The sequence below is a fragment of the Saccopteryx bilineata genome, chromosome 12, assembly GCF_036850765.1.
Source record: "Saccopteryx bilineata isolate mSacBil1 chromosome 12, mSacBil1_pri_phased_curated, whole genome shotgun sequence".
In the NCBI taxonomy this organism is placed as follows: domain Eukaryota; kingdom Metazoa; phylum Chordata; class Mammalia; order Chiroptera; family Emballonuridae; genus Saccopteryx; species Saccopteryx bilineata.
In genome coordinates, this window is record NC_089501.1 from 38,855,551 (window position 1) to 38,868,759 (window position 13,209).

The window sequence follows — 13,209 nt, forward strand, 5'->3', positions numbered from 1 at the left end:
CTGTCAAATGACATAGTTGGGTCAGAAAAATTCAATTCTGGCTGTTCAGTCAGTTACTTCAGGTGTGCCTTTAATAACTGGCAGCAAACCGACAATGGCAGCCCCTCCAAAGGTATTCAGACAATCCCGTCGTGATGCCAGCCTCTCCTGTTTCCATACCCCATGGCACACCTGCAATGAGACAGGCGTCTGGCCAGACTCCTCCTGAGGTATAAGTGTGTCAGCAAAGGGCCAGAGGCCAAATCAGAGACATTGGCAAAAAATAAAAAATAAAAATGGCAGGAACATGTGAAAACTTCGCAGCTGGTACAAGCAGAAAAATCCCATAGATGGGAATAAGACAGTGACCATAATCTGTAGTTATGGTGCCTACTATACACTTGAGATGTCACTAGTGAGACTGAACACCTGCTTTTAAAATTTTGTTTCATTTTAGTTAATTTTCATTGATATATAGCCACATGTGACTACAATAATGGACAGTGCAGCTATAGATGATGTACATGGTGGGGTTTGCTGAGTGCAAGTTGATTCATTGAAATTCATCTCCCTTTCTGACAGAGTTAATAACAGCGATTCATTTGCTCATACAATAACAACCTGAGCCCAGCAAGGTGTCAAACAGAAAGTAAATTAAAATTAGGTTATATGAAAATAACAAGTGTTGGCAAGGTGGAAGAGAAACTAGAATTCTTGTGCATTGCTGGTATGAATATAAAATGGTGCAGCCACTGTGGAAAATGGTATGATGATTACAGAAAATTACGCCTAGAGTTACAACATGATCCAGCAATTCCACTTCTGGGCATATACCCCAGAAAAGTAAAAGCAGAGACGGAAAGAGGAATATTATTCAGCTTAAAAAAGAAAGGAGATTCTGACACCTGCTATATATAACATGGGTCAACCTTGAGGCCATTATGCTGAATGAGATTTCAGTTACAAAAGGACAACTATTCTAGGATTCCACTTATATAAGGAATCTAGAGTAATCAAATTCATAGAGATAGAAAGTAGAATGGTGGCTGCTGAGGACTGGGGGTACAGGGGGATAAAAGCTAGTGTTTAATGGGTACAGAGCTGTCATCGGGGAAGATGAAAAAGTTCTGGAAATGGATGGTGACATTGCACAACAATGTGAATGTACTGTACTTAATGCAACTGAACTGTACACTAGAAAGTGGTTACAATGGTAAATTTTATGTTATGTATATTTTATTACAATAAAAAATAAGTTAAACATGTGTTCTCACACTAGCATGGAAAAGATAAACAGTAGTTGGTGATTATTACCTTGTGTGGGGATATATAATGACTATTTAACTGAGGGCTATGAATGAGTTGGGCCTGAGAGGAGTGCTGAGTCAGATGACCTTCCCAACCCTGACAGTCAAAGATTTTTATGGGCCTTTCAAGTTAGGGACGGTCATACTATACATCAGGGGTCCCCAAACTTTTTACACAGGGGGCCAGATCACTGTCCCTCAGACCATTGGAGGGCTGGACTATAAAAAAAACTATGAACAAATCCCTATGCACACTGCACATATCTTATTTTAAAGTAAGAAAACAAAACGGGAACAAATACAATAATTAAAATAAAGAACAAGTAAATTTAAATCAACAAACTGACCAGTATTTCAATGGGAATTATAGGCCTGCTTTTGGCTAATGAGATGGTCAATGTGCTCCTCTCACTGAGCACCAATGAAAGAGGTGCCCCTTCCGGAAGTGCGGCGGGGGGGGGGCCGGATAAATGGCCTCAAGGGGCCGCATGCGGCCCGTGGGCCGTAGTTTGGGGACCCCTGCTATACATGATGATGGAGACGAGGAGACAAGCTTTAATGAAGCAGCGATGCCCTGGGCTTTCCCCTTTTATTTTTAAAGATTTTATTTATTGATTTTAGAGAGAGGAGAGAGAGAAAGGGAAGGCAGGGAGGAACAGGAAGCATCAACTCGTAGTATACAGTTGCTTCCTATCTGTGCCTTGACTGAACAAACCTGGGATTTCAAACCAGTGACTTCAGCATTCCAGGTTTATGCTTTATCCGCTGCTCCACCACAGGTTAGGCTGGGCTTTACCTTAAAGTCCTCCTCAGTCCTCAGAGCTCAAAAATTACAGAGTGTAAGTGAGAGCCAACCCTCCCCCCCCCCCCGAAAAACGTATAAAACATAGAAGACCTACTTGGGAGTCTAGCCGAGGGTGGGCAGATCAATTGCAGAGAAGCAAAGTCAGCCTGGAGTTTGTCATTATTGGTAACTGCATCCTTCCATAATCCGAGTCTCAAAGATCCCATTCTCTGATAACAGACTTGTATTTTTTTCAACTGAATCTCTCTAACCCCTTAAATGCAACAATTTGGTGCCATGGAACCTCCCATCTATTTACCTAACACCTTTTACTCGGCCTCATGCCACTCTGTCTTTCTTCTCTCCTTACTTGGCTTAGATGCCAGGCCCCTTTGCTATAATCATTCCCTTGTATAGACACTCAGTGCTCTTGTCCCTCTCCCTTCCAGCATACTCGCCTGGCAACTCCAACCTCTGGACATCTCTGGACCTCTGCCTAGTTTTATTTGCATCCACCTGGGCAGAGGAGGCTGGTGAGAACACACTACTGTACCGACTGGCCTCCCTTTATATTCATGATCCTTGACCTCAAATGAACTCTTAGTCCTAACCAACAGTTTGAATATACTATATTTTCAAAGTCCACCAAGTCTCTCGCTGTCCTAAGGTGCTATTTTTCACTTTCTCCTCTCTTCTCCAACTTCCTCCCTCCTCATAGCTGATGGTCATGCTTCTTTGTTGATATATCATGTTCCTGCCCCCACAGCTTCTGTGTTCATACCTTCTGCTTCCCCTCCCGTAGTCATGAGAGAAGTGCATGTTCTACTGCAGCCCGGCTCTCTGTTTGTGCACCAGATCCCATTCCCGCTCATCTACTCCAGACGCGGCTCCAGCCAGGCTCCCTTTGCTCTCTGTCTCATCACCTCTCCCTTCCCTTTCCGCTCGTTCCCGCACCATACGAATATGTATCTCTTCTAACCCTCCCCCCAAAAAATCTCTCTCTTGACCGTACATTTCCTTCCAGCGATGGCGACATTTCTCTTTTTATTCTATTTGTGCCCACTCCAGACACGCTGTCATCACCATCTGCCACCAACACTCTCCGTAGCAAGTTCTCCATTGACCTCCATATGGCCAATGCCATTGCTCAATTTTTAGTCCTCATTTTATGCACTTGAGCAACATTTGATAGTTGATCACTCGTGAGTTCCTTTGCGCTTGCCCTCTGGAACACCATTCTTTGTTAGTTCCCCTATCTCACTGATTATTCCTTCTCATTATTTTTCTTGATTCTTTGTCTTCCCAATGTCTGAACTTTGGAGTAATCACAGAACTCAGACTTCAGACATCTACATTCTGTCTGCAAACCATCTATGTGTTAAAGACGTCCAAATTGATATCATCACCTCAGACTCATCTATCCAAGAGCTTGACAACTCCAAACTTAAAGTGTCCAAAAGGGAACTCTTAAAACCATGCAATCTTCCCCTCCCCACCCTCCCCCCACCACACTTGATTCTCAGGCAGTCTTCTCCATCTCAGCATAAGGAACCTCTTGTCTTCTAGTTCCTCTGAGTGAAAAACTTGCCTTACCCTTGTCTCCTGGCTCTCTCTCACACCCTCCAGCCAGTGTGTCAGCTCGTCCTGTCAGCCCTTACTTGTGAACACAGAACCTGCCCACATCTCGCCAGCTCCGCTGCTATGTCTTTGCCTCAGTTGGGCGTCTCCAGAGAAACAGGGCTAATGGGACATAGGAGATATTTCCATCTATCTGTCAGTCAATGGATAAACATGGAGGGAAGGAAGGGAGAGGGAGGGAGGAAATAAGGGGTGAAAGAGAGAGAGAGAGAGAGAGAGAGAGAGATTATAGGGAATTGGTTCACTCAATTGTGGAGGCTGAGAAATCTCAAGACTTATATCTGGCAAGCTGGAGACCTGGGAAAGTTGGTGATCTAGTTCCAGTCTGAGTCTGAAGGCCTGAGAATCAGAAGAGCAAATGGTGTCAGTTCCTGTCTGGAGGCAAGTCAAAGGCAGGAGAAAACATGTCCTGGATTCAAGACAGTCAAGGCAAAAGAGAAGAAGATTCTTCCCTACCCTGTCCTTTGTTTTATTCAGACTTTCAGTAAACAGGCGAGGCCCACCCACTTAAATTTAATCTCATCCAGAAACACCTTTACATACACACCCAGAATAATGTTCAAGAAAACTACCTGGGAACCCTGTGGCAGTCAAGCTGACACATAAAATTAACCGTCACAGCTCCCTAACTGGTTGGCTTGCTTCCATCCTTGTTCCCTCATCTATTCTCAACACAACAGTTCACAAAACAAAAGCAAACAAGCAAGAAAACACATCACTAACACTCCTCTGCTAAAAATTCTTCAATATCTGCCCTTCTCAAGCGAAGTAAAATTCACAAACAATCACGACCACCAAGGCCCTACCTGTTTCGTTCCCTACCTTTCACCCCACCACCTGTTGCTCTTCCCCACTCACTCTGTTCCACCCACACTGATATTACCCCAAGAAGCCAAGCTTGCTCCTGCCTCTGGGCCTTTACCTTTACAGAGTTCTCCAGCTTGAAATGGTCTTCGCCCAAAATTGCCAAGATAGAGAGTTCCCATAAACCTCATCTCATTTCCCCTGTCATTACCATCTTACCTGAGTGTGGCACCTCACCACAACTAAGGAACCAATCACGCGATATGTTAGTATTCATGGAAATCCATACCTTATTCTTTAGTTTTTACCTACTGTCCTTTTACTGTCTCAGGCCCTCACCCTAGACCCCACATTACATTTCATTGTCATGCCTCAGGCTCCTGTAGGCTAGGGCAGTAGTTCAGACTTCCCGTTTTTTATAATGACAGCTTTGGGGAATATTGGACTGGTGTTTGGTAGAATGTCCCACTATTAGAATTTGATGATTTTCTCGTGATAAGACTAGGGTTATGGGTTTTGGGGAGGAAAAGCACAGAGGTAGAGTGTCATTTTCATCAGGTCGTACTGAGTACATACAATGAAAATAATTCACCGCTGTTAATGTTGACCTTGATCACCTGGCTGAGTTAGTGTTTTTCAGGTGTCTTCGTTGTCAAGTTACTCATTTTCCCCATTTCATACCTTAGGGGAGAAAATCTCTGTGAGCAAACCAATATTTAAGGAGAGGGGAGCTCGGCTTTTCCTTGAGGGCAGAGTTGACACACCAATTACTAGGAATTCTTCCGTGGGGGAGATTTATCTCTTCACAGTTTATTTATTTAACCATTTATTTGTCATTTATTTGTATCACTATGGACTCATGGATCTCTTTCTTTACTTTGGGTTGTAATCTGGTACTACTTTGTCTATTTGTGGTTCAAGTTGCTCCAGCTTTGGCCGTTGGGAGCTCCTGCATTGCCTTCACATCAGTGGGGGCCTTTTTTCTTCTTTGAGCACTTCCTATAACTTTTAAGCCTAGCCTCATTTTTCAAGATCCATATATGTACCCCATTATGCATGTATGTATATATATATATGTATAATATATAATGAGGTACATTACGCACCCATATATATGTGCTTCTCTTTCCCCACTGGAATGACAGGTCTCTGAAAGCCGAGTCTTACAGCATTTTGGACCACGGTTGTAGCCTCCGCGCTTGAGTGGACGCTCGGTTGGCAGCGAATGAATGAATGAATGAATGGGCTGGGTTAGGCCCACCTGAGACTGGTGAGGCCGATGGGTTCTGGAAAAGCGGTGCGCAGCCTCGCTGTTCCCGCAGCTCGAAGGTCGTGGCAGGTGCAAGGCCGCCCACAGCCTCACGCGGTCACAACCACACCGAGACCTCGCAGCCAGAGTCCGCGCCACGGGAAGTCCACCGGCGAGCCAACGTCACCAGCGCAGTGGGGATTCCCGGGGAAAGTCCGGCGCCTCCGGCCCCCTCCCTGCGCAGGGGCCACGGAAAAGGGAGGGATGGAGGGAACGCGCCTCCGGGCAGCACCGAGCGCACCGGGGCGGGCCGGGGAGCGGCGGAGGCGGGCGCCGGGCCGCCGCACTCTCCGCGCTCAGGAGCGCACCCACTCGGGGCGGGGCGGGGTCACGCGCGGGGACCCGGTGCTATCCTCCTGGGGCGGGGCCTGGTCCCCAGCTGTGGGCGCTTCCGACGCCGAGGGGCCGGGCCGGCAGCGCCCAGATGCGGCCGCCGCGGCGCGGAGTTCAGCAGGTTCCCTTGCCCCGACTGAGCCCAGCGCGGGACCCGCGCCCGCCCGGGACAGGGCGACTCGGTTCGCACTTTCCAGCCGGTTCTTGGTTCGTTTGACTCTTTTTCTCCCCTTTCCCGCTCGTGAAGCTGTGCGCGGAGAGGTGCGAGGATGGGGGCTCCCGGGGTGGGGGCTGGGCGGCTCGGGGACGCGAGGGATGCCCCCGGGGGGGCAGGGGGGGTGGTCTGGCCCCAGGGCTCACGCGGACTCTTGGCATCTCCGGGGGAACGCAGCCATTGAGTTTCTCGTATAGAACCGAGTGATTTCCCCCCCCCCCCCCAGTGGGCGAGGGACTGAGCATTTAGAGCTTCTAGAAATTATTTCAGAGGCACCTGTTGCTAGGCTTTCCTTAGAATTTGCCTAAAACTACTTTTGCTTTAAGTGAAAAGGCTGGAATTTTTTTTAATTGGGGGGTGAGGGGAGCATTACTTCAGTTTGATCACCTTTTCACTTCTTATTAGGTAATATACTTTCTCAAAAATAACAGAATGCTTACTTCTTGGCTTCCCAGTATGAGTCTGGAGCCAGGCAATAGGGAGAAACGGATACAGTTTTAAAACAGCTCGTTCTAAGCCCACATGAGACTTCCTTTCTTTCCTTTCTTCTTTGAAAGACTGCAGACAAGAAGTAGAGGCAGCAGCCATGTGAACCCCACCGTCAGAGAGGGAATTCTAGAGGCCAATGACAGCAGCGGAGAGCAGTTGTACTTCCTGTGCTTCTCACGCACTTGTCGCAGCCGTTTCTCAGCAAAGGGAGGAGTTGTTATTTCCACATGGGTATCCAAAAATGAGTCACAGGGCTGCTCTTTTAATCATGCGACTCGAACTTTTGGAAAGTGAGGTCTGCTCTGGCTGTATTTAAAATAAATGTGGCATGGGTACACGGCTGCACTGGGCAGGTGGTATAGGAAGGAAGGGTTCACGTTTTCAGTTTCCTAAAGCGCCTGGCTGATGGTCCATCATGCCAGCTAGGTCACTAGGCTGATGGAAGATAAGCATTCGAATCACATGCTTTGCCACAGAGGACCAATAGAACATGAATTTTGTAACTCAAGGCCTGATTTGTTGTTACTTTCACTGGCATGGTAAGGTAGAGACGTGCCATTTTACAGTGATTATGTGTCGCTCTCTGAATCAAAACATTTTGGATAGTTCATCTTTTAGTAAATTAGTGCTAAAACCACATGAAAAAAAATATTTTGAAGAAGGTACCAGATACCAGTTGGACCTGAGAAATTAAAATCTTTGGACTGATAGACCTTATTGCAGCTGGGCAGCAGCTCTTAGGAAGGAACTGTATACATTATCCCAGGACAGGTGAGAAGGGAACAGCATCTCTGTTGGAGCCGGGCCGAGCAAGTGGCCCAGCCTGGTTGCTGGGTGTCCCCTCTGTGCCAGACTCTTCACTGAGCTCTGTCCAGCCGAGAATAAGACAGGAGCCTGCCCACAAGGGCCCCAATGACTAGTGTAGAAAGTCAGAAATTCATTGGAAGGGCCAATAGGAGGAGATGAGCACTATGACAAGTCTATGTCCGGAGCGACAGGAAGGCCTCTGTTTTAATACAACTGACGTTTCTGCAGGTCTGGGATTTTTTTTTTTTTTTTTGTATTTTTTGTATTTTTCTGAAGCTGGAAACGGGGAGAGACAGTCAGACAGACTCCCGCATGCGCCCGACCGGGATCCACCCGGCACGCCCACCAGGGTCGACTCTCTGCCCACCAGGGGGCGATGCTCTGCCCCTCCGGGGGGTCGCTCTGCTGCGACCAGAGTCACTCTAGCGCCTGGGGCAGAGGCCAAGGAGCCATCCCCAGCTCCTTGGCCATCTTTACTCCAATGGAGCCTTGGCTGCGGGAGCGGAAGAGAGAGACAGAGAGGAAGGGGGGGGTGGAGAAGCAAATGGGTGCCTCTCCTATGTGCCCTGGCCGGGAATTGAACCCAGGTCCCCCGCACGCCAGGCCGACGCTCTACCGCTGAGCCAACCGACCAGGGCCTGCAGGTCTGGGATTTTTGAATGAACTGGGTCGCCATTGCCGGAAAAATGAGGAAGGTTTTGAGTTTAATCATCTACCTGTCTTGGTGAGCAGCCTGTGGTGCTTATTCAGTAACCATTTTATTCAATAAGTGATGTAAAAATATGTTAATCAGAAAGGGGGGATTTCTAAAGTTATTTGAATTAACTATATTTTGTATTATTTTACAACCATGTAAAAATAAACCTGGCCTGTTATGACCCCTAGTCAATCGCGGAAACTCTTAGCTGCTTACCTTTGTAAAAATAATGACTTATTAATGGCTTGCAACTTTAAAACATCATAGTGAAACAACTTTTCAACCATCATTTTTATAGTTCAAATCAATCTTTTCTAACACATTATAGCTGTATGAATCAAAATGAGTAAACTCACTGTGTCACAGGTTGCTGTTGGGATTGAAATCAGTTGGAGTATTTTTGGACTTGATGCCCAAATATATTCATTTTCTCTAATTCTGTAAGATATCCAACAAGTGAGGGTAGCGGTGCTAAATTTAAGACTCCCTTACTTGTATTTTCATAATTCATTTCTCCTTCAAGAGGCTCAAAGTCACTTTTTCTATGAGAAAGAAAGGACTGTGTTCTTCATCATCACACTGCCTGAACTTGGCACAGACTTCACTCCTGATAAGTATTAGGAAGAATGTACCGATTAAATGATGAACCTTAATGTAAGAGGAGGGACTGTCAGGCAGATGGAGGGACAGTGACTCAGCAGCATGCAGGCGAGGAATTCCAGCCTGTTTAGTGTGGGCACAGGGTGAGGGCTGGGGACAGGGCTGGAGAGACAGGTTGGGCCAGATCACACGAGCCTGTGTGCTGGATAGGCGCTGTGAACTTATCCTCTAGAGGACTTTAAGCAATTGAATGATACTGTCACATAATGTGTTTTCAAAAGACAATTTAGAATCGAGATGGAGAATAGATTGTATCAGAGTGACTCTAGCCTTAAGGAGACACAAAGGAGATTACTTCAATGCTTAAGAAGAGAAATTAAAGAAGGTTGGAGTCAGGCAGTGATAGTGAGGAATAGAAGAGAGAGAAGGAGCTGACAGTTGTTTTATAGGAGGAACCTGGCTCTTTAGAAGTGGGCAGTAATGAGGGAGAGGGAGGAGTTTAGGATGACTCCTACATTTCTAGTTAATGACTAAGATAGGAAGAGTAGAATAGTAGAATGATGAATAGTTGAATAGTAGAATAATGAACTCCAGCCAGTTCAGGATAATGAGAACCTCATACAGTGCTGGACATATAGTCAGTATTCATTAAATTTTTTTGAATGAATGAATGAATAATAATAGCAAGGATTTATTGAGGGCCAGGCACTATTCTAGACTCACTATATGAATTCAGTCTTTTCTGCAGTCTTGTGAAGCAGATACTATAACTGACTGCTTTTGCCAGGTGAAGAAAGTACAAAGTTAGTAATAGAGAAAGCCAGAAATTGATCCTAAGCACTTGGCTCCAGAGCTTGCATTCTGAACCATACTGCAATGATATGCCATCTCTTGAATGAAGGAAGGAAAGAATGAATGAATAGACAAAAGAGAAAATGAATGAATAAAGTCTCAGGAACTGTGGTAAACTCAAATCGAAGTCATTGTCCTCATCCCAACAATTCTCTCTGATCCAAGAATAGTCCAATACAGAAGATGGAACCCCCAGCGGCCTTACTGTGCTACACAGCAACCCTGCGCCTCCCTCTATCCCAAGATACACCCAGTTGATGTAGGAATTAGCCTAGAATAATAAGAAAGTTTCTCCTGGGAATTTTAAACACTTTGATGGAGACTCACAGTGACTGAAGGTTCCCAGAGCAACAACTGCATCCTTAGAGCTACCTTGGTTAAGTGCTTTGTGTTTCTTAGATGCACTCGAAGTTTTGTTGCTAATAGCCCTCCTGAGGGGACGCAGAAAGGCTGGCCTGGGGGTATTAATCTATAGAGCATGCTCCGATGGTGGAAGACTCACTAATAAATGCAGGCAGGGCCATAGCAACTCCAGATCTTACACTCCTGGTTTGTGATTGGCCTTCTTCTGGGGCCTATTTTGTTCTGGTTTTGCCCTGAAGCAGGTGCTTATTGCCCCCTCCTGCCTTTAACCTCCAGATTTAAGTGACATTGGCGTGCTGTGTCCCCTGTCCTCTTGATTTTAGCAGGGCAAAATGGCTCAAGTTCCCAGGGCTCAGGCCCTGCTTTCTGTTTGCAGCATAGAGGAGGATTTCTTTGGTCCTGATAAAGGTATTGACTAATGACCTCATACCATTCCCCCCCGAAAAGCTGGCCCCAACTCCTCACTGTTCTCATTGTTTCATAATTCAATCGACCTTGACTCTGATTTTTGTTCATCAAGCAAGGTCTAATTCTCTTTCCCTTATCTTGCCTCTACTTTGGACAACTTTAGGATTATTGGTATAAATTAATGTTGTACCTAAACTGAATCAGCAATCTCATCTTAATTTTGAAGTTTTAAAATGGTCAAATGTCTAAAACTTGATGTTATTACCTGTTTTCTCCGTACATGAATATAATGTTTCATTCAGCATTTCTTCAGATTTATTGGGAAATCAAGATATTTAGTTTTAGTTTTCCATTATTTGAGACTGACACGAAGCCTTCTGGGATGATCCAGACCACGTGTTGACCCCTTGGTCTGAATTCCCATATTCCTGCCTGTAACTCATTCACTGCTCAGATAACAGTAATGAGAATGGTTTTGGTTATTATTTCATGTGCGTTTGTCTTGCCTTTTCGATTTAACTGTGATTTACCTGAGAGCAGAGCACAGAGTTGGAGGCTCTGGTAGGTTTCAAAGGCCCTCATTTTATGACTTTTATTGATAATGAAACCAGATGCCAGAGTAAGTCATTTGTTGGTCAATCCTGGGTCTGTCTGTGGTTATCAGACATTATTTGCATATCTCATTTAAGTCCTTTGTAAGGCTTAACAATTTGGCAATTTTAATATGAAACAGCTTTAGAATTGGCAATCTATGATTTTATTTTTCTTTTCAGTGGATACAGTATCAGGGTAATCCGGCAAATACTAACTTGCCTGGAAAAGTGGTCCCCATTTTGTATACCAAACTGTTTTACTTGTTTCTCTGTTCAGAATGACATTCCATTACTCATTGCATAACTTATTGGGTAATGTGAATTCTGACTTTACAGAGTAGTGGAAATTGCTCTGTTGCTATCTTTAGATGGAAACAGTGAACAAGAATTGTTCTGTCCTCTTTCAGTTTCAGGATTCTTGCAATACACATCTCACCTCCTGGTTTTATGTATTATTTTCTGTTATGTGTGTGGGTGTCATGATTAGTGATGCAAATCTGTTGCCTTGATATAAATTAGAACATAATGCATAAGCCAAATTGTATAATATCAGTAGATATCCTACTTCCTCCTCCCCTCTCCCCTGACTATTGCATGATAAACCAACATATAGTGACATTAGTTATAACATGATCTAGCTCTTCATTATTTATCAAGAGTTCTCATGTATATTTTTAAAATTTTTAAATTCTTTTCAATTATAGTTTACATTCAATATTATTTTGTATTAGTTTCAGGTATATAGCATAGTGGTTGGACAATAATATAGTTTCCAAAGTGGTCCCCTGATATTTCCAGTACCCAGCGGGCACCTTACACAGTTGTTACGGTATTATTGATTGCGTGCCCTATGCTGTACCTTACATCCCATCACTGTTTTGTAACTACCAATCTGTACTTCTCAATCCCTTTGCCTTTTCCCTCCGCCCTCAACCCACCTCCCCTCTGAGAACCATTCTCTGTCTATGAGTCTGCTTCTGTTTTGTTTCTTCTTTATAGTGTTCTTTAACTTCCACATGTAAGTGAAATCATATAGTATTTGTCTTTCTCTGAGTGATTTCTTTCACTTAGCATAATACCCGGTAGGCCCATCCATGCTGTTGCAAATAGTAAGATTTCATTCTTTTCTTCTTATAGCCAAGTAATAAATATTCCGTTGCATACATGTCCCACGGTTTTGTTATCTATTCATCTATTGATGGGCACTTAGGTTGCATGGCTATTGTAAATAATGCTGCAGTGAACACAGGGGTCCATATATTCGTTTGAATTACTGTTTTAGGTTTCTTCAGCTATATTCCCAGAAGTGAAATCACTGAGTCATAAGGCAGTTCCATTTTTAATTCTTTGAGGAACCTCCATACTGTTTTCCATAGTGGCTGCCCCGGTGTGCCTTTCCACCAACAGTGCGTGGGGTTCCTTTTTCTCCACATTCATTCTTGCCAACAGTTATTCTTACAGATGTGAGGTGATATCTCATTGTAGTTTTAATTAGCATTTCTCTGATGACTAGTGATATTCAGCATCTTTTCATCTGTCTATTGGTCATCTGAATGCACTCTTTGGAGAAGTGTCTGTTCAGGTCCTTTGCCTATTTTTTAATCGGGTTGTCTTCTTGATGTTGAGTTGTATGAGTTCTTTATAGATTTTGGATATCAGCCCCTTATCAGATGTATCATTGGCAAAAATGTTCTCCCATTCACCGGGTGTCTTTTCATTTTGTTGATGCTTTCCTTTGCTGTGCAAAAACTTTTTCGTTGATGGAGTCCCATTTGTTTATTTCTCCTTTTGTTTCCCTTGTCTGAGGAGATATATCAGAAAAAAATATTACTAAGAAGTGTCTGAGATTTTACTGCTTTCTCCTAAAAGTTTTGTAGTTTTTTTTACATTTAAGTCTTTAACTCATTTTGAGTTTATTCTTGTATATGGTATAAGAAGGTGGTCTAGTTTTTTTTGTTTTGTTTTTGCATGTATCTGTCCATCTTTCCCAATACTGTTTTTTGACTAGACTGTCTTTACCCCATTGTATATT

General features: G+C 44.2%; 1 protein-coding gene across 3 annotated transcripts in view; it reads left to right on the forward strand.

Annotated features, from left to right (window-relative positions):
• The window catches only part of STX11 (syntaxin 11), a 49,863-nt gene that overhangs the window by 1,528 nt on the left and 35,126 nt on the right, over window positions 1–13,209 (forward strand). The window contains exon 1 of one of the 3 annotated variants that reach the window (XM_066248379.1): window positions 6,143–6,415. The exons of 1 other annotated variant lie outside the window; for it this stretch is intronic. The gene's annotated coding sequence lies outside the window, so the exon portion shown is untranslated. Of the gene's footprint in view, window positions 1–6,142; window positions 6,416–13,209 lie in introns of those variants that run through there. One more of the 3 variants, XM_066248378.1, reaches the window with a different exon arrangement.